The sequence below is a fragment of the Lissotriton vulgaris genome, chromosome 2_1, assembly GCF_964263255.1.
Source record: "Lissotriton vulgaris chromosome 2_1, aLisVul1.2, whole genome shotgun sequence".
NCBI lineage: Eukaryota > Metazoa > Chordata > Amphibia > Caudata > Salamandridae > Lissotriton > Lissotriton vulgaris.
The window spans coordinates 1831140541-1831164377 of record NC_141687.1 but is presented as its reverse complement, the minus strand read 5'-3'; the positions used below and the strand labels follow the sequence as shown (position 1 = coordinate 1831164377).

Sequence of the window (23837 nt, the reverse complement as noted above, 5' to 3'; positions counted from 1 at the left end):
ATTGGGACAGTTCCCTTTTTGTGCTCTGTACGCTAGGGTGAGCGCTTTGAATTTAACTCTGCTCGCCACTGGGAGCCAGTGCAGCTCGTGAAGATGCGGAGAGATATGATGTTTAAAAGGCACTTGTTTTATCAATCTCGCAGCCGCATTCTGCACGCTCTGCAGGCGTTGTGTCAGATATTTCGGGAGTCCAAGATAGAGGCCGTTTGAATAATCCAGTCTGGATGTGACTGTCGCATGGACCACCGATTTACGACAGTCAGTTGGTAGAAGAGAGAGGAATTTTCGGAGGTTGCGGAGTTTATAGAGGCAGCTAGAGGTGATATGTTGTATGTGAGAGAAGGAAAGCGTCTCGTCCCACCATACACCCAAATTTTTTGCCTTGGTGCCAGGGGTGGGAGCAGGACCCATTTCGGTGGGCCACCAGAGGTCAGGGGAGGGTGGGGTACTTTTCCCAAAGAATAGTACCTCGGTTTTGCTAGCATTCAATTTTAGCTTGTTAGTGTTCATCCATCTGGCTACGTCACTAAGACAGCCTTTTATTTTGCTGAACGCTGCTTCTGACACCTCAACGTATGGGAAGGCTAATTGCGTATCATCCGCATACGAAATCGCCTTGACCCCCCATTTGGCGATTAAGGTAAAAAGTGGGGCCAGATAAACATTGAAAAGTAGCGGGCTGAGGGCGGACCCTTGCGGGACGCCACACTACAGTTGTTTAGGTTCAGAGGAAAAAGCGCCCAGAGCTACTTTCTGAGAGCGGTTCGTCAAATAGGAGTGCAACCAGCTCAGTGCCGTGTCCTCTAAGCCAATATCCTTCAATCTGAGCAGCATTCTACCGTGATCCACAGTATCGAAGGCGGCAGATAGATCCAGGAGCACCAGCATGGCCGATGCTCCTGAATCCAGCGACCACCTGATTGACTCAGCCACCTCAATGAGGGCAGTTTCAGTGCTGAAGCCGGCCCTGAAACCAGACTGTGTTTCGTGTAGTATGCCTCTTTTTTCGATGAAACTATTGAGTTGGCGTTGGATAAGTTTTTCGAGCATTTTTCCCAGGGCTGCTAGTAGGGAGATGGGGCGGAGATTGCTCAGATCATCGGGGGCGCCATTGGGTTTTTTTTTCAATGGGAGAAGAGTGGCATGTTTCTAGCAGTCGGGGAACGTGCCAGTCTCGATGGACATGTTCCAGATGTGTAGGAGTGGCCCCACCGTAGCATCCGACATCATTTTCCACAGTTTGGGGGGGCAGGGATCATCAGGAGCACCTGATTTGCATTTGAGTAGTTCTTTCAATGCATCCTCGTGGGTGATTGGGAGGAACCGAGTTAAGGGAGGGGTAGACATCTCAATGATATCATGGTCTGCCATAGTTGTTGGCTCGGAGGGGGTGAAGGAGTCATAGACCTTCAGGATTTTTTGGTAGAAGAAATCCGAGATATCCTCACAAAGTTTGCTAGAGGGAATAATTTCAGTTTCGATGGCCTTGGGTTTGAAGAAGGACTGAACTATTTTAAAAATCGCTTTGCTGGGTTGTTCCGCTTGTTGAATAGAGGATGTAAAGAATAGTTTTTTTGCTTTTTTTATGGAGTGATGAAGGCTGTGCAGGGCTTTTTTATAGCAGTTTTTGCAGGTTCGGAGTAGCTTGCCCGCCACTGACGTTCTAGTCTTTTGCATTTGCTTTTTTCAGCTATCAGTTCTGCAGAGAACCAGGGAGCAGACGGGGATTCTCTTCGTGAAGTGGCTATTTTGGGTGGAGCAATAGAGTCTACTGTGCTGCTAATCCAGTGATTCAGTAGTATTGCATCAGAGTTCACATCTGCTGATAGTAAAGGGGGGGCAGCTGCGAGCGCGGGACATAAGGTCTCGGTGGATAAGTTATCCCAGTTCCTTCGCACATACGTGCGTTTTCCTGTTGTTCGAGAGCAAGCAGGGAAAGAGATTAGGAAGGGGACGAGGAAATGATCTGTCCATAGAAGTGTCAGCGGGGGTTTAGTTGTGGTATCCGGAATGTTAGAGAAAATGAGGTCCAACATATGACCTGCCTGGTGCGTGGTACCAGAGGTGATTAGGGCTAGATTTGCTGATTGAAGTGTATTAATAAGTTGGGAAGCCAGAAGACAGTCAGATCTGTCTGCATGAACGTTAAAGTCACCAACTACTATATAGTGTTGGTGAGAGAGAGTGTTTTGGACTATGAAGTCCATAAGTTCATGGGTATGGGATGGAGGACAGTCCGGGGGTCTATATATTATCAGGCCAGCTAGGCACCCCTGGTAATGTGAGGGGTGACATTATATGACCACATTTTGTTTTGTGCACATTCTGGGACATCTAGACCTGATGACATTGCTGTCTGCACACCCTTCCTGACTATTCTGTTCCCCCTCTCAACTAGGCCATTGGAGGCGGGTGAATATAGTGCCACGTTAAGATGTTGAATGTCATTGTGCTCAAGGAACTTACACATCGGTTGTGATAGAAAATGAGTACCATTGTCAGTAACAATTTTTTTCGGTGGTACTTCTAACTTGAAAACGTGTTCCAGGGGCGTAACACAGGCCCCGCATCCACTGTGGTGCAGGGGGCCCTCGAGCTGAAGGGGGCCCCCTCAGCACAATACTCAGGCCTGAGCGCTCCAGATTAAATCCGGAGCGACCCCTCCTTGTACATTGCAGGGGGGCCCTTAAACTTTTGTTACGCCACTGACATGTTCTAGGAATTTAATAGCATTGTCAGTTTTGGGACCATCACAAAGCCAATAAAACATCGATTTAGAAAAGTAGTCCACCATTAAAATAAAAAATCCGTTCTCAATAGGTAACACCTCATAGGGGCCAGAGAAGTCAAGACCAAACATGTCCCAGGGGCCTTGGGGAAGTGGCACAGGATGCAGGGGTGTTTTAAGGATTTTACAATTCTTGTCAGATAGTAAGCATTCTGCAAACCCTCAATAATGGTCCTAACTTGATTTTCTAAAGAAGGCCACCAGTAGTACTGTAAGGCATTGACATGTTTTTGTAAAGCCCAGGTGACCGTGATTCGCTGAGAGTTCAGGATCCACTCATGCAAAATCTTTAATCTCACCAGAGAGAGTTCTACTCTTTGGCCAGCCCTTAGTCATGAACTCTTTGACTTTGATGAGACTAGTACCTTTGGAATATATCTCGCTCCAAGTCACTTCAGAAATTTGTGCACACTCCAGGACTGCATCATATGCTGCTACAACACACTCTGTATCCTCCACTTCATTGTTCTCACATTCAAGCTACAACAAGCAATCTGCTCTAAAATTCATTCCTCCAGGTAAATGTTTAATATCACAGTAGATGAATAGATGAACAAGCACACTAACCTAGCTGAGGCTTTATTTGTTCCTCCACCTTAAGAACATGCATGCATTAGTGGCTTGTGCGCTGTAAAATAAACAATTGATGGATGGAATGTTGGTCAATGCAAACATTTACTCCCATTCACAAGGATCTGGGTTAAATCCATCATTCTTTTGCTCTCCACACCACCTCAGTTTTGACCCAGCCATATGCAAATCAGTCTTGACCCTGTTCCTTGTGGAAAAAGTCCAGCACGAACTGCCAAGCCAGGTCCTCCCTGGACCAGAAACAAGCATCCTGGGACCGGTTTCAGGGCATCACCCTTCATCAGCCAGGCTAGCTTGTATCCAGTGGTGTAGTGAGCACAGGACCCATGTCTGAGAATACCCTTCCCACTTAGGGCGACATGCAAAAGAAACAATTGATGTACGGAATGCTGGACAATGCAAACATTCACCCCCAGTCACAAGGATCTGGGTTAAATCCATCATTCTTTTTCTCACCACACTACCCCAGTTTGGTCCCAGCCATATGCAAATCAGTCTTGACCCTGTTCCTTGTGGGAACAGTCCACTCCAAACTGTCAAGCCAAGTCCTCTCCGGACAGGAAACAAGCATCCTGGGCCCGGTTCCAGGGCATCACCCTTCATCAGCCAGGCCAGCTTGAATCCAGTGGTGTAGAGAGCATGGGACCCATGTCTGGGCATGCCCTTCCCACTTAGGGTGACATATGCAAAAGAAACAATTGATGGACGGAGTGCTGGACAATGCAAACATTCACCCCCAGTCACAAGGATCTGGGTTAAATCCATCATTCTTTTGCTCACCATACCACCCAGTTGCCGAGATATCTGCAGTTGCCACTCCGCTGCTCGATTGTGGAACAACAGTTGAATATATACATAACGTTAAAACAAAACACTGTTGGCCTCCAGAGGCATACACACACTCGCCTGATTCTACCACGATGCTACCAACTTCATACTACAACAACTCACGGTAGAGTGAGGCTGCCAACATCATACTACACCTGCACATCCAGATACTGGCATATTGTCCTGAAAACCCAAAACATCTGCATTTGTTATCTTTGTCTCATGTACTCTGTGCCTTCCAGGACAGTCAGTTGCTAAACATTTCATTTCTGATGACGTTTGGCATAGGAAGCAGTGACTGTTATCTGCACTATCAATTGCAGAATACCATAGTCTCTTATATGTCGGCATTATCATTTGCAATAACATTAGGTCACCTCCCGGTATTGCCGACCTGTAAAATACTAGTTGAGTTGAGGAAAGGGTCAATCACATTGTTGGTTAGCCTCTCAAAGGCATGTAGTGCTTGTTTAGATTCTGACTTGTGTCACTAAAAAATTAATGGTGGTAGTCAAATGTCAGGACACCTTTGAAATGTTGGGAAATAAGCTATCATATGCCAATCTTGTTAGGTGAAAGGCCAATAGAGTTACAGAATTCAGTCATTCACATTCAATGCATCTGTATATCTTATAGGTTCCACCCCAGCGCTACTGTATCATGCTAGGAAAAGTAGATAGAAAAACATGTAACTGGCATTTTTATAAAGTTTGCATTTATCCAAGGAGCATCTTGGTGCGATTAGCTGATAAAAATGTTTATTGCTACCTATCTCAGTTGTACTTATTTTATCAACCTCAGAAACATGAAAGGGAGAGTGGGCCCACCGCTATTTGATCTTTTGATGAGGTGGTCAAATTCAGTGCTGTGCAGTAGATGTATTAATTTACTGAGCCACATTCCTGGCGTAATGCAATTATTTGACAAAAGAGACTTAGGGCCAGATGTATCAAAGGGTTTTACCCATTCTGTGTCTATGGGGAAATGTGTTCATACATATGGCCCTGAGTTCCTCTGGTGCATAGCCTTAGATTAGACTCTGAGGGATGGGCTCCCCTTCTACCCTGAAGTGTATAGTTTGTTTTTATTTATTTTTTATTTTAAATGACATGCAGCACTGACATCACTGAAACTGAAAGCAGCACAACCTAAATGTTCTATCTGTTTTCAGTGTGATTGGTGCGCTGGGACATATTTCGGGCCCCCCAAGGCACTATCCACAACAGGATAGGTATAGTTGGAAAAGGAGAATCCCCACATTCCAACTGTACTTCTCCCTAGTGGATTCCTATTCAGGAATCTCCACAGAAGGGTTGTCCTTGAGCATGGTGTCATCCACTAGCCAATAGGGATGGTGTCACAGTAGTAGCACCCCCTTCCCACAATAAAATTAACATTTTTATTTTTTTGCCTCTTCTTCACCCCTTGGTAGAGTGATTAGGGGAATTACCTCCAATCAGAGACCAAAAAGTCTTTCTGCCTCTCCAGGAGTTTAACACCAAATCCTGGGGGCGTGGCTTGGACGCCGATAGGGATGGGGGCGTGAGCCTGCAGCTCCGTGCCCGATCCCGCAATTTCTCCTGATAAACCTCGCCTAAGCGCCGCTTGCGGTGCAGGCACTCTGCTCGGAACACCGGGGTAGCTGAGGAGCATACTTTTGGAGAAGCAGGAGGCCGAATGGTGTAAGGAAAGCCGATTTCGGAGTTGGAGGTGTTGCGATCTGACTACAAGATGGCGGCAGCCCCGAACCGAAGAGAATGAAAGGAGAGGTGCGAAGGACCGCATCTGAAGAATAGCGGAGAGAAGGGACTGACGAGGCGAGCGGAGCTGGGTTCATGCCATGAACAGGTCGACAGATGAGGCTGCAATAAAGTGAACTCCCCGCAACCTCAAAGAACTACGATCACTGCTACATCTGCTACCTAAGATGGCGTCCGCATGAGGAAGACCTTGTTTCCCGAAAGCGGCCCGAGATGACCGATGCCGCGGAGAGCTTGACAACGGAAGGCTGAAGAGGAGCTGCGAAGAAGTGCACCGCACAAGGGAAGGCGCGGAAGTGGGAACGATTAGAATCCCAATCCGGACTCATAGATGGTCGGTAGCACCGGGCTGGGGCCCAGATAAAGCTTTGCTCCCTGAGCAGGGCAACAGATCAAGGGAGCGACCGCTAAGCTGTGTGAGGAGGAGTCATTGACGAGCTCCACCCGATGACCGCGGTGGCACGGGCCAACGCTTGATACCGAGATCAACTTTCTGAAGCGGCACTTTGGCACGGCACGGTCGGACAGAAAGCGGTTGCATAGAGATCGGCCGGAGTAGAGGGGCTGCACACCGGGTCCATACGGAGCAACACTCCGGGCTACAACGAGCATTTACTTGCTGGCACTGGAACACATAACCGGCATTTCCACAATTACATAGCGAATGCGACGCTACTATACTGGGACGTACTCAAACTTTCTATCCGGGGGGCACGGATAGCCCGCAGAAGGGGCGAAACCAGATTGGAAGAGAGGAGGCTCTTGGGCCACTGAGTCCCTGCTGGAGTACTATCTGGGGGTGATCGTTGCCCCCCTGGAGGGAGACGTGATTGATGGTGAACGGCCATTTTGGACACAGATGTGAGGCCCTCAGACTGACTGCGCCTGCACCCGCTACTGATTCTCAACGGTGGATACTGCAGAGACCGCAGCTGAAGCGAAGAGCTGAAAGTTAAGAAGGAGATAAGGACTACCACAAGGGTGATTGCTCACTTGAAGGTGGAAAAGAGGGGGAGGAGGCAAACTGTGGACGATCTAACCCCTGGAAGTAGTAGCCGCGAAATCGAGAAGCAAATAAGATCAACGTGGGGGGAGAAAAAATCGGGGGAACAATATAACTCCGCTGATTGTCATAAGGACCGAGAAATTCCTTGGAAGTGGAACCGAAATGGTGATCTTGGTGATCAAGATGGCCGCCAGTGGTCGAGAACTGAAAGTGAAACAAGGACAGGACCAGGCGAAAGGACCGGAGACGGACTGCAGGACCCAAACCGGCCTGGAAGGATCAGCGCAGGAGCAGAGACTGAACAAAAGGTTGGACGGGATACTGGAAGCAATAGCTGCGACCAAGGAGTCACTACTTCAAGATATAGCGCAGGTCGCCACGGGACTAGGTCTCTTGAGGGCAGATCATACTAAGCTGGCTGATAGAGTAAAGGAAAATGAGCTGCTGCTTCAGGAACTTAAGCCGGCGGTGGTGACAGCGGAACATAATCTGACGGATATCCTTGATCGCTTGGCGACACTGGAAAAGAGGGCAGAGGACTCCGAAAGCCGCAATAGGAGGAGCAACGTACGGGTAGTAGGCCTGCCGGAAAAAGTTGAAGGGGATGACGCAGTAGCTTATATGGAGAACTGGTTTAAAACGGTTGTGGCCCCGGAGGGCCTCTCCCCTTTCTTTTCCTTGGAACGAGCGCATAGGGTCCCTGCCCGCCCGCCCTTGCCGGGCCGACCGCCCCGTCCTGTGGTGGTCAAGGTACTGCATTTCAGGGACAGAGGCTTGCTGATACAGAGGGCGCGCTCGATGGGTCCTTTCCAGGTGGACAACAGTTTGGTCACAATCTTTCCCGACTACACGCAGAAGGTCCAAAAGCGTAGGGTCTCCTATCTGGCAGTGAAAAAAGAACTGAGAGACGAGGGCATACAATATTCCTTGCTCTTCCCTGCTAAGTTGCGAGTGATCCTGGACGGGTCGACCCACTTCTTTCAGACCCCCGACGAAGCCTGGTCGTGTCTCGAGTCGTATCGGGCTGGTACGGACCGAAGGGGTAGAGGAGAGAAAGAGAGACAGAAACCTGTCCAGGTGCGGAAATCACAACGCATCCGCAAGCGAAACAAACTCAAGAGAGCGATGCGGGATGACCAATTGGCAGCGGACAAAATAGGGGCTTTGGCGGCAACGGCCGTCATAACGGGCTCACAACAGGAGGGGCAGTCGGTGGGCTCAGAATCTGAAGATGAAGGAGGAAAATCTGGAGGAGACCTTTCGGACGTTGACAGCTCTGGGGGGCCATCGGTCACCCCTCAAACAGCGGATGGGATCTTTAATGAGTGACAATCTCGAGCAGGGACCATGATAACTAGCTCTGCTGGGACTGTTTAACCTGGTGGTCTGCAGCTCTGCTGGGACTGTTTAACCTGGTGGTCTGCAGCTCTGCTGGGACTGTTTAACCTGGTGGTCTGCAGAGTAGCAGGTACTGTGTCGGAACATCACATGGGATCTTGGGCTCGGGGTGAGGGCCCTGCCTGCCCCCGGTTGGCCCTGAGTCACCCTCCTGTTGCCCTTAAGGCCTTCTGTAGTGACGACTACAGAGTAGTAGATTGCGTGTTGTGTTACAAGTTTGGATGGGGGCTGATGTTGCGTTATTAGGTCCTGTTCTGGGGAGAGGGGTTGTGGGAGTTTTCAGGGGTGTTTTGAGTGGGGGGTTTCGCTGTAATGATGTGGGCGATAGATTGATACTGTTGGGGTGGTTGGGGGACGGCTGCAATGGGGACGTTACCTAGCTTGAAATGTCTTACATGGAATGTCAGTGGACTTTGAACTATGTCAAGGCGATATAAGGTGCACGCCTATTTGGTGAGGCGTGATATTCAAATAGCGCTGCTGCAAGAGACTCATTTAACCAAGCAGGAATGTACTGCACTGCAGAGGAGGTGGCATGGCCAGGAGTTTGGCACGTCCTACTCAGCGTTTGCCAGGGGAGTGTTGATCTGGGTGAAAGCGGGGGTCCCTTTCCAGGCCACGGACCATCTGGTGGACCCTGAAGGTCGATTTGTAGCATTGGAGGGAAGGCTGTATGGCCGTGACGTGGTTTTATGCGGTGTATACGCCCCCAATACAGATCAGGCCCGTTTTTTGGATAATTTAACTGGTTCGCTGGCACACTTTTTTGCGGGTCCTATAATATTGGGAGGCGACTTCAATTCTATTACAGATGTATTGCTGGATAGATCACACCCACCACTGGCCGACTCCCCAGTACGCAGATTAGCTACACACAGGAAGGATTGGCAAGAGAGGTGGGGCCTTATTGATGTATGGCGGGAGCAACATCCTGATTTTAGGGCCTATTCCTTCTTCTCGGCACTACATGCTTTACATGTCAGGATAGACTCCGTCTTGTGTAGTGGACCTCTAGCCGCCATGATAGCGCACACAGAATACTTGGCCAGAACCATATCAGATCATAATCCCTTATTGATAACTGTCCAGTGGCAGCGAGCGAGGTCATCGGTTCCCACATGGAGGCTGCGACCTGATACTTTGGAGGACCTGGTGTTCAGTGATGCGGTCCACCAGGGTATTACGTGCTATTTTGGCGAGAATGAGGGTACGGCCACCACTAGGTCGGTGGAATGGGATGCTATGAAGGTGGTGGTGAGGGGCCTCTGCATTGGTAGATTTTCGAATGAGAGAACAGCAGTCCTGGCTGATTTAGGGAAAGTGGAATGTGTGCTGAGAGATCTAGAACAACGTAGACCTGAGCGACCGGAACTACAGGCCCGGCTGCAGGAAGCAAAGGAACTGGTTGCGACAGAAACGGAACGACTGCGGTGTTATGACTATAAGTTGTATATAACCAAGGTGCATGCAGAAAGGGATAAGGTGGGTACATTGCTAGCTAAACTTGCTAATCCAGAACCTAGAGGTTGCCTGGTCATGAGCATAAAGACGGAGACGGGAGAGGTGGTCATATCGCAGGCCGCAGTCTTGTCACGCTTCTTGACATACTATTCGACTTTGTATGAAAGTCGGCTGGAGGTTGACACTCCTGACATTGAAAATTACCTGGCGAATGTTCAACTCCCGGTGCTGGATGAGGCTACTGCGAAGGACTTGGGCGGTGTCGTAGATTAGAGTGGCCATCAAGCAGATGGCTAGGAATAAGACACCAGGGGTGGATGGCCTGCCGATCGAATTTTATGCAAAATATATAGATGTTTTGGCACCCAGGCTGCTGAAGGTATACTCTGAGGCCATGGACCTGGGGTGTCTGCCCCGACCGATGAGGGAAGCGCTGGTGGTCCCGCTGCTGAAACCCGGTAGGGAGGCCACCAACGTCACATCGTATAGGCCGCTGTCCATGCTGACGGTGGACTACAAGATTCTGAGTCGCATTTTGGCCACTAGACTGTTGCCGCACATGACCATGCTAATCCATACGGACCAAGCCGGGTTTATTCCTACTAGGAACACCTCAATAAACATCAGCCGTTCAATCCGAATACTGGACAGTCACTTGGAGTCGGATCAAAAGCCGGCAGTGTTGTCGGTTGATATCGAGAAAGCTTTCGATAGCCTAGAATGGGGGTACCTTGATAAAGTATTAGAGAAGTTTGGCCTGGGGGACGGATTTGGGCGCTGGACAAGAGTTCTTTACTCTTCTGCGACGGCTAGGGTACAACTGGGGCCTGTTATATCCTCCGACTACCCGGTGTGTAGGGGGACGAGGCAGGGATGCACGCTATCTCGTCTGTTATTTACGTTAGCGATGGAGCCGCTGGCGGCACAGGCACGGACAGGGGCATTGTACAACGGGATTGGAAATGGTGGGGAGTTTCATTACAAATCACTGTACGCAGACGATCTGTTGCTGTACCTTGAAGACACGGGAGGGGCACTGGAAGGGGCGGTAGCGATGCTGTCGAGTTTTGGGAGGCTGCCAGGCCTTAAGGTAAATTGGAACAAAACGTGTGTTTTTCCGTTGCGGACGGATACGCCTTATCCTCCTCTTACGGTAGACGTGGTCTGGGAAGGAACTTGCTTTACCTATTTAGGGGTCCGCGTATATCACAATGCTATGGATCTGCTGGAAGGGAACATAGGATGCTGTATTAGGGCTCTGAGGGGGTGCATGACTTTTTGGGCCTCCCTACCTTTATCGGTGCAGGGCCGGGTGGCTCTGCTGAAGATGGTGGCCTTGCCCAGGTTGCTCTATTACTTCCGCACCTTGCCAGTGTGGGTCCCTCAGCGGATCTTTAAAGAATTGAGAACGATGATTATTAACTTTCTTTGGGGGCATGGGAGATGCAGGGTAGCATTGAATACACTGATGAGACCCAAACTCGAAGGAGGGATGGCGGTTCCCGATTTTGAATTATACTACCTAGCAACACAATTACAGATATTAACCCAAAGCATTGCTAGAGAATTTAGAGGCCCGGACCAGGAACGGGGGACAGGCATCCAAAGACACATCCTATCATATATAATTATGCAACAGAAATTAGAGTTGAGAGGCCTGACCATGGAAGAGAAAACCCTGCGGATGTGCTGGCATAGGAGCCTGAAAAGAGCGAAGGCGGCGCGACCATATGCGCCGGAGATCCCTCTGGGGATGCTGACAGCGCTGCCGCATGGAGGTGATTGGTCTCCTCTATTGGAATGGGAAGATCTGGGCCTACAGATGGTGGAAGACTAGTATGTTGATGGGATGTTGGTCCCCTTCAGAGTACTACAAGACCAGTTTGGCCTCCCGGATGGAAGTTACCTATTACATGCGGCAGTGGTCGCGGCACTGCAGAAACACTGGAGAGGGGGGTTGGCGGAACCCAACACGACCATGGCCTGTCAGTATGTAGTGATGGCTGTGGGAACAATTAAGGCGGTTACATGCCTCCACTCTAGAATGCTGCATGAGGGGCTAGAACCGCTTACAGCTCTGTAGGAGAAGTGGGAGGAGAGTATAGGCAAACCCATACCGGACACGGTCTGGGGACATATTTTGAAGAGGACATGGAAGGGATGCAGAAATGCCCGCTTTCAATAAGTGCATTTCTTTGTACTACATAGGGCCTATCTGACCCCGGGGAAGATCAGAAGGTACTTCCGGGTACAAGACGCAGCGTGCCCGAGATGTTTGGCACCTGAGGTGAAGCTTGACCATTTGCTATGGGGTTGCCCGAAATTGGGGACGTATTGGCCGGAGGTGGGGGAGCTTCTTAATGCAGTCACTGATCGTGAAGTGGAGTATGACATGGCAACATGTCTACTGCTTTGGTTCCCTCACACGGCCAAGACGAAAATCACGAGTAAGTTCATTGACCTAGGACTCCTATTAGCCCAGAGAGAGATCACCTGGCACTGGAAGTCCAAGTAAGGCCCATCAGTAAGGAGATGGATGAATGAGCTGTTGAAATGGTCCAGGTGTGAGAGCGTGGTTAGGCTGCGGCAGGCCGCTAGGACTGCAAATGTGAAGGGCTTGGAGATGGCGAGGGCTTGGGAGGCAATAGTACAGGCCTTGAAGGACTATCTGACAGAGGATGAAGATTAAAGGATGTCCGGAGTAGGGGGTTCCAGGGGACATGTGAAAGCGAATGCATATATTCCTCAGGTAGCGAAGTCTTGAGTCAGAACCTATAGGTAAAGCCCACATCAGCAGCAGTTGGGGGAGGGAGGAATAGAGGGTGGATTATTAGGGAGCCGATATAGCAATAGGAGGGATGCCCGCAGAGGGAACTTGTGGTTATAGGTGAAGGAAAGGACATTAGGGCCATGACAATTAGGTAAACACATAGATTGGTTCACGATAGACCCCGGAGGGCATTACCACGGGGAGGTTCTGCAGTGTGACTGGAAGGTGCGGGATCTGATAAGACTGACATCATTCACCGTGGGTAGCTGGCTATATTCGGCTGAGAGTATGAGGGAGGGGTTTGGGTGTTATAAAAAGCAGATGCCAAATTGTGTTGTTGACCGGACATCTCTATGAGGTGGCCTCCTTGCATCTTCCATGGATCGATTGGGTACGCCGCCCAGCCTCCGGGATGTGGGCTGAATGGCTGTGTGCAATTTCATGACAAGAATGTGCTTTAAGATGATCAGGAGTGAGATGGTTGACCTATTTCGATGCTTTGTTTATGAATCTGCAATAAAAACATTTAAAAAAAAAAACACCAAGCCCTGTAGCAAGTAAGAGAACATTTGGATTAATTTAAGAGTAGTGTTGACATATGGGCTGGGAGAGGACTGTAATGCTCCTCCCTTTGCCTCTCACAGGTGGCTGAATGACTATCTGGTGTTTTGGAGTCAGACCTGGTGCAAATACAAGGAGACACCTCACACCATTCCTTTGTGTTTTTTATATGAATCACTGGTGGCTGGTGGGAATTCTGCCGCCCCTCCGAGGACAGGAAGATGGGAGTTGAGAGCTCCAATCTTCGCCTAAGGGGGCAGCAAGATTGTATGTTGCCTTGGGCAGGGCTTTGACTGCAGTCCAGGTTGACAAACCTGCCCCCTATTCTGTTTCTCACTTTTATTTCCTGATGGCCATGTGGACTTTTTGGCCCCCCTCCCTGCATGGTACCTAGACCACGCGCAACACGGGACACAGCAAGAACTACAAATTGTAGGAGACAGGTCAATTGAAAAGTCTGGTGGTCCTTGTGTACCATCAAAATCTATGTTTGTTTGATCTTGAGTATTTTGCTAAACGTTGTGATGTATTATACATTTATAGGGTAAGCAGTAAGTCATTATGCAATTAGTTAGTTGTCCCATATGGACTTTCGTACTGGTCTTTGTTAGAATGTTATTAGGTAACATGGAATGTAGCGGAGAGAAGCCAGGGAACGGTTTTGGGAAGTGGATCTAATTGAATTCACTCTTGGCGTGCCAGGGTTGTTATATCTACAATAAACTTTATTCCATCAACACTGGAGTAATTTGTCTTTATAAAAGTGGCAACGAGTCACCCTGGCACGCGGATTTATGCTTCAGCCGTTTATGAATATATCAAATCTTGGGAAGCCACTTCAGCTTGCAACTACTAGTGGTGTCGCCTATGGGAGTACAGCTTGTCTATCTTTATGGTCTCTGATTACCTCAAAGCCACATCTGCTATCATCTTTGTGGCAGTCGTCGTCAGGATTTCAAGATTCATAAGGGAAGGCACACCGCTCATAACAGTTAGGGCCCCATTAGGATGGCGGGCGGATCGCCCCCGCCAGGCTGGCGGTAGTTACCGCCGGCCCAGCGAGGGCGATCCGCCTGCCATACTTGCAGCAAAGACCCCTGCCATATTACAATGGCTGGGGGGTCTGCGGCCGACAGAAAGACTGTCCGCCGCTTTTCCGGCCGGTCGACAAGTCGACCGGGCGGAAAAGGGTTCAATATGGTGGCAGTGTCTGTTAGACACCGCCAGCCATATTACTATGTGGGCGGGAACATGCCTTTCGGAAAGGCATGCGGACCCTGCTTGTGGGGGCTCATTGCGGGCCCCAAGGACTCTGGGGGGTGCACATGGGGGATGCCTATGGTACCCCCCTGCATTTCAGTGAACAACATGGCAGGCACCGTGCGGTGCCTTTCACGTTGTGCATTGAAAGGCACAGCCTGCCTTTGTGGCATTGCGGCGGGCGGTGCTGAAAGTGGGCAGTTTGGAGGGCGCATTCTAATTGGGAGTGCGGGACTGCCGTACCCTCAGTGGGCGGTCCCGTTTCCCGGCGCCACCATACTAATGACCCCCTTAGTGTGTTGTTCTAGTTGTCCAAAATACCGTTCCATCTTCACGCTCATCCCTTGACCGCTTGACACGCTGCACAGGACATGCATGAGGTTAGGATCGAGTAATCACGCTATACGCGATGTGTGTGCCGTCATATTGGATATTGGTATATTCGTCCATCTTTTTGCCACCTGACAGCATTAATAGATTGTACTACAACCATCCACATTTCATGGTTGGTACATTTTATGGTTATTCGGGTGAATTAGTGACATTGTATTAGTAATTTTGTCATGTTGTCCAGCAAAACAGTGCATTTGACGCAGCGGTGTGGAATTAAATCAGATATCTTCTTGTCCAAGGGACAGGTTGCTTCATAATCTATTTGTCCTGTACAACAATCCACTTGTCCCTTTGGTGCCACATAGTGCAACAACAAAAATACGGCAGCAATCTCATTATATTGTTGTATTTCTATCTAGGACCCTAATTCGATATTCCCGATTCATGCCCTTATGTGGTTATAACTAATAATATCCTTATAAAGGCATAAGAATCATATCCATATTTAGTAATAGCCCATGCAGTCCAAAACACAGCAAGGCTACTCCCATAGACTCCTAGAAAGCACAACGCGTTCTTTAAACAAACCAAGCCTCCAGCAGCCTGGGAAAACCCCCTGCTTTTGTTTTGATTTGCACAAGAACTCCTAGAGTACAGAAAGAACTGTTAGTTCTCAGTGACGTCTTATGTCCAACCTTACGTCAAACCCAGCACCTTTTAGGTATAAATATACCAACGTTGCCTTAAGCAAACACACAGTGGTTGGGAACAGAGCGACGTTCTACTAGCCCGGGAGCCCAGCTGTTATGAGAGCCGACGGAAGCCGCCCCTCCCCTCGACGCACTGAGAGAGACGCTGTCTTTTTCTCCAGCCAAGAAAATCCAGCTCCGGTGTTCCCAAGTCACCCTCGCGGGTTGCTGGGAGATCGAGTCCTGAGAAGCGAGATACAAGACCTCCTTCATTCTATAACCAAGGTACGGAGCTGATTAAAACCTTAGAGAGAATTCTTGATTCCGATACTTGGCAAAACTTAACTTAACTTAAAACTGCAACTTACTCCTGCCCACGTATTAGGCTTAGGTCAGGTACACTGGGGTAGGCGTATCTTAGAAGCACCAGTTGAGTTTGTTAGTCAATGTTTTTATGTATGTATATATTTTATCCATTTTAAAGTATCATATGGCTAAGAAACCATATCAATGCTTTTACAGTATTATTTAATAATACTACTTTTACTGTACGCACTTTACTTTATGATAAGTATTGAAATTGTGGCAATTCATTTCTCTTGCATGAGAAAGAAGAATGCTCAATAAAATAACACCTTTTATTGAAAACGCCCGTCTCTCTATTTCTCTGCAATCTGGTGGAACTAAGCATGCACGACTGACTGAGTGAAATAGTTGTCTATTGTTTTCACACAACTCTGGAGATACACTCTTTATTCTGGGGGAGCAAAGTTGTCATGTTTATGCGGTTGTCAGAAACAAATCTCTTCTTGTCTAAATCAGGACGGTTAACTCTTTCCTGAACATTCGAGAAAGTTTCTAGTGACCTCTGAGCTAGCTGGCAAAACTAATTAAGTCTAACATAGTCATTAGAGACCTAGATGACCTCAGTCCTACGTCTACACTGCTGTTTATGTTATTCCAATGTGCAGAGCCTATTGGGAATATAGGAACTACACTACATGGGGCAAGGCGATAAAACTAACGCAAGAAACTAGAGTAACTCAGTCGTGCTTTTCACACAGACCCATTTCTCCCGTAAAAACTCCAATAGACGTCTGGAGTGGGTGAAAGGTTAATATCCGCCGGAACTTAGTAGGATGAGAATCTTATGTATTAGTTCTTGGTTTAGTCAACGTTGAAGGATACAGTGTTCTAAAATATTTTCCCCCTTATCTTTGTTTCCTTGAAACTTGATCTGCAACAAAAAAAACTTTCTCTCAGTAAAATGACGGAAAGTGAAGAAGAAAGAGATAGAGAAGCATTAGCAGCTCGACTCATAGAGGATGACACAACCATCCAAGAAACTGATCCGAATGCTATACTCATTCCGGTCAACATAAGAAGAACTATAACTCTTAAACTTATAGAAAATGGACTATCATCCAGAGGTGGTACGGTCATATTCGTGATAGAGGCACATGAGTTTCGGCAGACAGGGGTGTTCTACACATGGATACATTTTTCAGCAGCACACGCTGTGACAAAAGATTTCCAATATTACAAAATAGAGGAACCTCCGGATATATATACTCCTTTCGAGGACGTTGAAATCCCACTAACTTACCAAGAGCACCTGCTCTGGTTTAAAGGCGCCCTAAAACATCAAAATCACATCACCAGGCACGGTCCACTAGGTAGACCAGGAGCCACGGGGCCGGTTCTAGCCAGCTACGCAACACACCCAGACATTGAAACAATGTCAAGCGAAGAACTCCTAGTTAAACTAAAAGAATTAGCGAAAGCATATGGAGAATTAGTTCAATTGGCAAGGGACTATATAGAGTACCTTCAGATATTGAAGGAAACAGATATAACAGACCAACCGTTTGAACTTGCCAGAATCATAGAAAAATCCTATGAAGAGCTAGGAAGAGATAGTTTGGGTGGGAAACCGGTAAAACCCCAACTAACTGAAAATCCTGAAAAAACATTTATTAAAAATAATTTAAATACTCCAAAAAAGGGTTAGGAGGGTAATAAACAATCCACTCCCAAGGAAAAACGTTTCCAGTCCAGAGGAAGATCTCCTCAACGGAGAGAAAGGTCTCCAGGCCGAGGAGGCAAGTCTCCCCAAAGGGAACCCTCTGAGAAAAGATACAGCCTTAGAGACAGGAACAAATTGAGAAAACCTGATAGATATCAAGATATTGATATACGGCCCTCTCGATCTTTTCAGACTTCCTCACAGAAATCGGAAAGAAGAGGACGATCAGAACACAAGGAAGAGCACGTCAAGTCCAAAGACAAAGAACCTGCTCATCAAAGTAAAAAAATCAGAATTTCCCAGAAAGAAGGTAGCAAGTATTAAAATTAAACATGCTGAGGATTCTGAGGACACAACTGAAAAACGGAGATTGGGCCCAGACAATGCTAAACAGTGCAGCAGAAGTGACAATAGCTCGCAAGATCCTGATGAATCATCTGGAGATAGTGGTCACGAATGAATACATTCAAGTGGAAACTGCAGACACACGAGTTAGTGTGCCCCATAAACTATATGAAATAACATTACGTATAGAGGGGGATAAAACTAGAAAAATAAAAGGTCTATTTTGGGAGAAACTTTCAAAAGGCTATGACATCCTGTTAGCTGAAAAAGATTGGCCACCAGAGTTTGTCAGGGAGTGCCCTCATGGCGAAGAAATGATTATGCCTGCCTTCTCAAATCATGTCCCGATTCATAAAAAATACACATTTGCAAGAAAATGGGCAGTGGCCCAAGCCCCTGCATTATACAAAAATCATGTAGGATGGGATGAGGACTCACCTCCACACAAAATCCAGTTAAAAAGTCAACCCACTGCACAAAGGCAGTACCCAGTTAAACAAGAAGCTAAAAAGCAAGTCAGGGAGATCTTAGATAAACTTGAATATCAAAGGGTAATTGAAACATGCACCTCACAAATGAACAATCCTTTGTTTCCTGTCTCCAAGCCAGACGATTCATATCGCCTAGTTTTGGACTACAGACATTTAAACTCCTGCTGCAAAACTTTTGCAGTACAAAACTCACACAGTGCAGAACTAATGAATAACATTGTGCGCAAAAAATATAAAACAACATTAGATATCTCTAATGGATTCGTCTGTCAAAGCATTGCACCTGAAAGCAGGTATTTGACCGCTTTCTCAATAATGGGGTCGCAAAAACAATTTTGCCGACTCCCACAGGGATTCAAGAATAGCCCAGGATTATTCTCAGCAAGGGTAACATAGTTACTACAAATATATGATGATGAGGCATTATCATATGTTGATGACCTCTATCTTACAGACGATGACCTGGAGGCTCACTGAAAGTCAAGTCAAGTCAAGTCATAAAATTTGTATAGCGCACTACATACCCAGAGGGTTTCAAGGCGCTTAGGAGGGGAGGAGGATTATTTGTCAAATATCCACGTTTTAAGCTGCTTTCTGAACGCTAGGTGGTTCTGGGTGAGGCGAAGGTAAGCGGGGAGTGAGTTCCATGTCTTAGCAGCCAGGTATGAAAAGGATCTGCCTCCCATGGTGGTCTTGTTAATGCGAGGTACCGTGGCGAGGGCTTGGCTGGAAGAACGTAGTTGGCGGGAGGGGGTGTAGAAGGACAGTCGAGAGTTGAGGCAATCTGGTCCGATGTCGTAGAGTGATTTGTGTGCGTGGGTAAGCAGACGGAAAGTGATCCTCTTATTGACGGGTAGCCAGTGGAGGTCTTTAAGGTGATCAGAGATGTGTTCGTTGCGTGGGATGTCTAATATGAGCCTGGCTGAGGCGTTTTGGATTCGTTGGAGTTTCTTCTGGAGTTTAGCGGTGGTGCCTGCGTAGAGGGTGTTTCCGTAGTCCAGTCGGCTCGTGACCAGAGCGTGGGTGACTGTTTTCCTTGTTTCGGAGGGGATCCAGCGAAATGTTTTTCTGAGCATGCGAAGAATGTTGAAGCAGGAAGAGGATACGGCGCTGACTTGTCTGTTCATTGAGAGTGAAGAATCCAGGATGACGCCAAGGTTCCGTGCGTGGTCTGTCGGGATGGGTGCTTTTCCAAGGGCTTCCGGCCACCAAGAGTCGTCCCATGCAGAGGGGGATGTACCTAAGATGAGGACTTCTGTTTTGTCTGAGTTCAGTTTCAGACGGCTTTGTTTCATCCATCCAGCAACTTCTTTCATTCCTTCGTGTAGGTTAGTTTTGGCGGTGCTGGGGTCATTGGTGAGAGAAAGGATCAGTTGGGTGTCGTCCGCGTAAGAGATGATGTTGAGGTTGTGTTGGCGTGCGATGGCCGCGAGGGGGCTCATGTATACGTTGAAGAGGGTGGGACTGAGTGAGGATCCTTGGGGTACGCCGCAAATGACTTCAGAGGCCTCGGACTTGAATGGAGGAAGGCGGACTCTCTGGGTTCTTCCGGTGAGGAACGAGGTGATCCATTCAAGTGCTTTTCCTTGAATTCCGATGTTATTGAGGCGTTGTAGAAGGGTGCTGTGGCAGACTGTATCGAATGCTGCAGAGAGGTCGAGGAGGGTGAGGGCGACTGTGTCTCCATTGTCCAGTAGAGTTCGAATGTCGTCTGTTGCTGCGATGAGGGCGGTCTCAGTGCTGTGTTTTGCTCGGAAGCCAGATTGTGAGGGGTCGAGGGATTTGTTGGCTTCGAGGAAGGCGGCGAGCTGGTTGTTGACGGCTTTCTCGATGACTTTGGCCGGGAATGGAAGAAGCGAGATGGGGCGGTAATTTTTGAGTTCGGTGGGGTCCGCTGTTGGTTTTTTCAGAAGGGCGGTGAGTTCAGCGTGTTTCCAGTCTTCAGGGAAGGTAGCGGAGTTGAAGGAGCAGTTGATGACGTCTCGGAGGTGCGGTGCTATGACGGAGTCTGCTTTGTTGAAGATGTGGTGAGGGCATGGGTCTGTGGGGGATCCTGAGTGGATGGAGTTCATCAGGCGGATGGTGTCCTCAGTGGAGATTGGGTTCCAAGCGTTAAGGGTGTTCACGGGGGGAAGAGGGTCAGCAGATGGTAGGGTGGGTTGGTTTCCGGGTTGGTTGTCAAAGCTGTTGTGGATGTCTGCAATCTTGTTGTGGAAAAAAGAGGCTAGGGAGTCGCAGAGGGTTTGAGAGGGGGTGATGTCGTTGGAGTTGGCCGAGGGATTGGAAAATTCCTTGACGATGTTGAAAAGTTCCTTGCTGTTGTGGGCGTTGTTGTCTAGTCGATCCTTGAATGCTGTTTTCTTGGCTTTTCGGATCAGTTGGTGGTGAGTGGGGTGGCGCTTTTGAAGGCGTCCTTGGTGCTGGTGGTTGGGTCTTTTTTCCAGGCCTTTTCGAGGGAGCGGCAGAGTTTCTTGGACTTCTTGAGATCATCGTTGAACCATGAGGCCTTCTTGCTGTCAGGTTTGCTTTGACGTTTTTTCAGTGGAGCTAAGGTGTCGGCGGTGTTGGATAACCATAGGGTGAGGTTGGCGGCGGCTTCGTTGGCGTTAGAAGAGAGGGCTGGGGAGTTTCGAAGGAGCGATGCGGAGATTTGGTCCGTGGTGATTTTCTTCCAGTTTCTTTGCAGGGTAGGTTGAGAGTGGTTGATGGGTTTCGGCTTGTTGTAGGTGAAGTGAACGCAGCTGTGGTCGGTCCATAGGAGATCCGTAGTGTGGCTGAAGGAGACATGATTGCTGGATGTGAAGATGGGGTCGAGTGTGTGACCTGCGATGTGGGTGGGGGAAGTGACTAGTTGTTTAAGTCCTAGGTTGGCGAGGTTGTCCAAGAGGGTGGTGGTGTTGCGGTCGTTGATCTTCTCAAGGTGAAAGTTGAGGTCTCCTAGAAGGATGTAGTCTTTGGAAGGGAGCGCGTGTGGAGTGACGAAGTCCGCGATGTCTTCCCTGAATTTTGCGCGGGGTCCTGGTGGTCTGTAGAGGAGGGTGCCTCTGAGTGTGGTCTTGGGGTCGATGTGGATCTGGAAGTGAAGGTGTTCGGAGTTGGCGAGGTTGGCGTCAGAGCTGGTTGAGATGCGGATTGATTTCTTATGGACGATAGCGATTCCTCCTCCTGTGTGGCTGGTACGGTCTTTGCGGGTGATTTTGTAGTCTTCAGGGATGGCAATGGTGATGTCTGGTGCGGAGGAGGCATTCATCCATGTTTCCGTAAGGAAGGCGGATATGAATTATCAAGTGAAGGCAAAAGCCTGGCAGACAACTTCCTAGACAAGTGTGCAGTATTCGAAGCACCAAAAACGCTGAAAATTTTACAATCAATACTAGGTTTCCTGAATTTCGGAAGAACATACATTCTAAATTATGCAGAGAGGGTTAAACCTCTCTATGAATGAATGAAACCTGATTTCAAACCAATGAATTGGACTCAGAAACACACAGAAATTTTAAGATCACTACAAACAGACATGTTAGCTAAAACAAAATTACAAACTTGCGACAACACACGCAACCTTGTAATCCGAGTCATCCCAGGAAGATGCGGATTCACATACCTGACCTCTAATGAGGGAGAAACGGTACCTATAGCTTACGAATCACATTTGTACTCTCAAGCTGAAATGAAATTCAGTTCCCCAGAAAAAATTCTGACTGCGGTTCAAACTGCTGTAGCAAAAGAAAGAGCCCTAGCCCAAGGCAAGAGAATAAATGTTTATACAGCAGAATCAGCCCTTGAGGCATTAACAAGTCCACGCAATCTGAATACAGTGGCATTAGATCCAAAATGGATACAATGGGAAAATTCTCTTGCTACAGAAGAAGTGAAATACTATTTTGATCGGAAACTGAAAAAACTAGATGATCTAGAATATGAACAAGAATACCCTTGCCAATCGAAATTCTGCCTCTCGAACAATATACCTGCGTAATCTATATGGACAGATTCGCTCAAAACTACGATGTAGATAAAAAATCCTACAATGCAGCGTGCGCGATTGTCAAAGGTCGCTGGCGCTCTGGTAAATTCAGACCTATGATTACCAAAACTGAATCACTCAGAAACGTTTCAGCTGAACGAGCTGAAATAAGATCTTTAAAGATGGCACTTGAAAATGCCGATCGCGAATTCCCCACACTAATAGTGTGCGATTCGCATTACTGCGCAAGTCATACAACAGTGACATGCAGACATGGAGCAAAAACGGTTACAAAGATTACACTGGTGCCACAATCAAGCATAAAACGCTTTGGGAACAAGTAGTTCTTTTACAGAAAGAACTACAAAAGACTCACGTGATACATACACTGAGTCATCAACGTGATGGCGTTCACGTTGCAGGGAATTCATTGGCTAACACAGCCACAGCGGAAGCGGTTCAACCGGCTTCCGTAGCCACAAAAAAGCGTTCAGAAAAACACATAGAGGGAGAACCATGCTAGCGATAAAAGCCTCATTAAAAGGCGATTATGCAGCATTAACTCCCAACTATCCACTCAGCCATACATACATAATTGATGCAAACTCTGTTCCTTTTGCTCAAATCCCTGGAGTGGGGGACAGAGTAATTCCAAACACGAACCGGAGAGTTTTCTTGATTGAAGACGCACACATGGGACTGGGTCAGAGGCACCAACAGATCTTGAAATCTCTAATAGAATTACAATCAGAATACTGGTGGCCGGGGATGAGCTTGCAAATCTACAAATTTGCAATAGATTGTCCAGACTGCAACAGAGATCGCAGTTGTGAACCGGACCAGACTATTGCCAGGACACCTTTATTAGAAAGCATCAGGTGATCTATAACACAGAAATCCAACCGGAGAAATGTGTCCCCATAATTATTAAGACAAAATTAACTTAAAAATTTAGACCACCAGCGCTCGGCTGACAACGGAACTGTTATAAAAAATTTGCGAGTCTTTATCGGCACATACGCAATTGGCATGTTACATTCTGATCATGGTCCTGCGTTTAGCTCTCAAGCTTACAAAGAGGCCTTGACCAGCATGGGCATCGCATTTCGGTACTCTTCTCCCTTCCATCCTGAGGGAAATGCGGTAGTGGAAAGAAAAAAACGTGACCTAAAGCAATCTATAACTGCGAGGGTATTAAGTTCGGTTGATGGGTGGGTCAAATATTTAATAAGTGTCCAACGTAGTCTTAATAACATGCCAAGAAATTCTATAGGAGGTATCAGTCCGTACGAACTATTGTTTGGTACTAGAATGATAATCCAGGATCTGGATCGTCAAATTTCAGTGGTAGAAGAAAAAACCTTTGATATCAAAGATCGTTTGGCTGTTTTACAGGACTTGAATGAAACAAGAAAGAGTCTAAGTAACATAAAGTTTAAGCCAACAACCACTGAAGAACCACCTGTCCCAGCAAGACCTGTCTGGATTCCGAAGATTGGGGATCTGGTCAGAGAAAAGATTGCGGTAAAGAAGGAATTTGGGCCTTCTTACAGAAAAGCAGTA

The 23837-nt window shown here is 47.7% G+C and overlaps 1 protein-coding gene across 3 annotated transcripts in view; it reads left to right on the top strand.

Moving 5' to 3' along the window:
* The window catches only part of LOC147733351 (uncharacterized), a 679639-nt gene that overhangs the window by 8119 nt on the left and 647683 nt on the right, over nucleotides 1-23837 (top strand). The window lies entirely within an intron of this gene.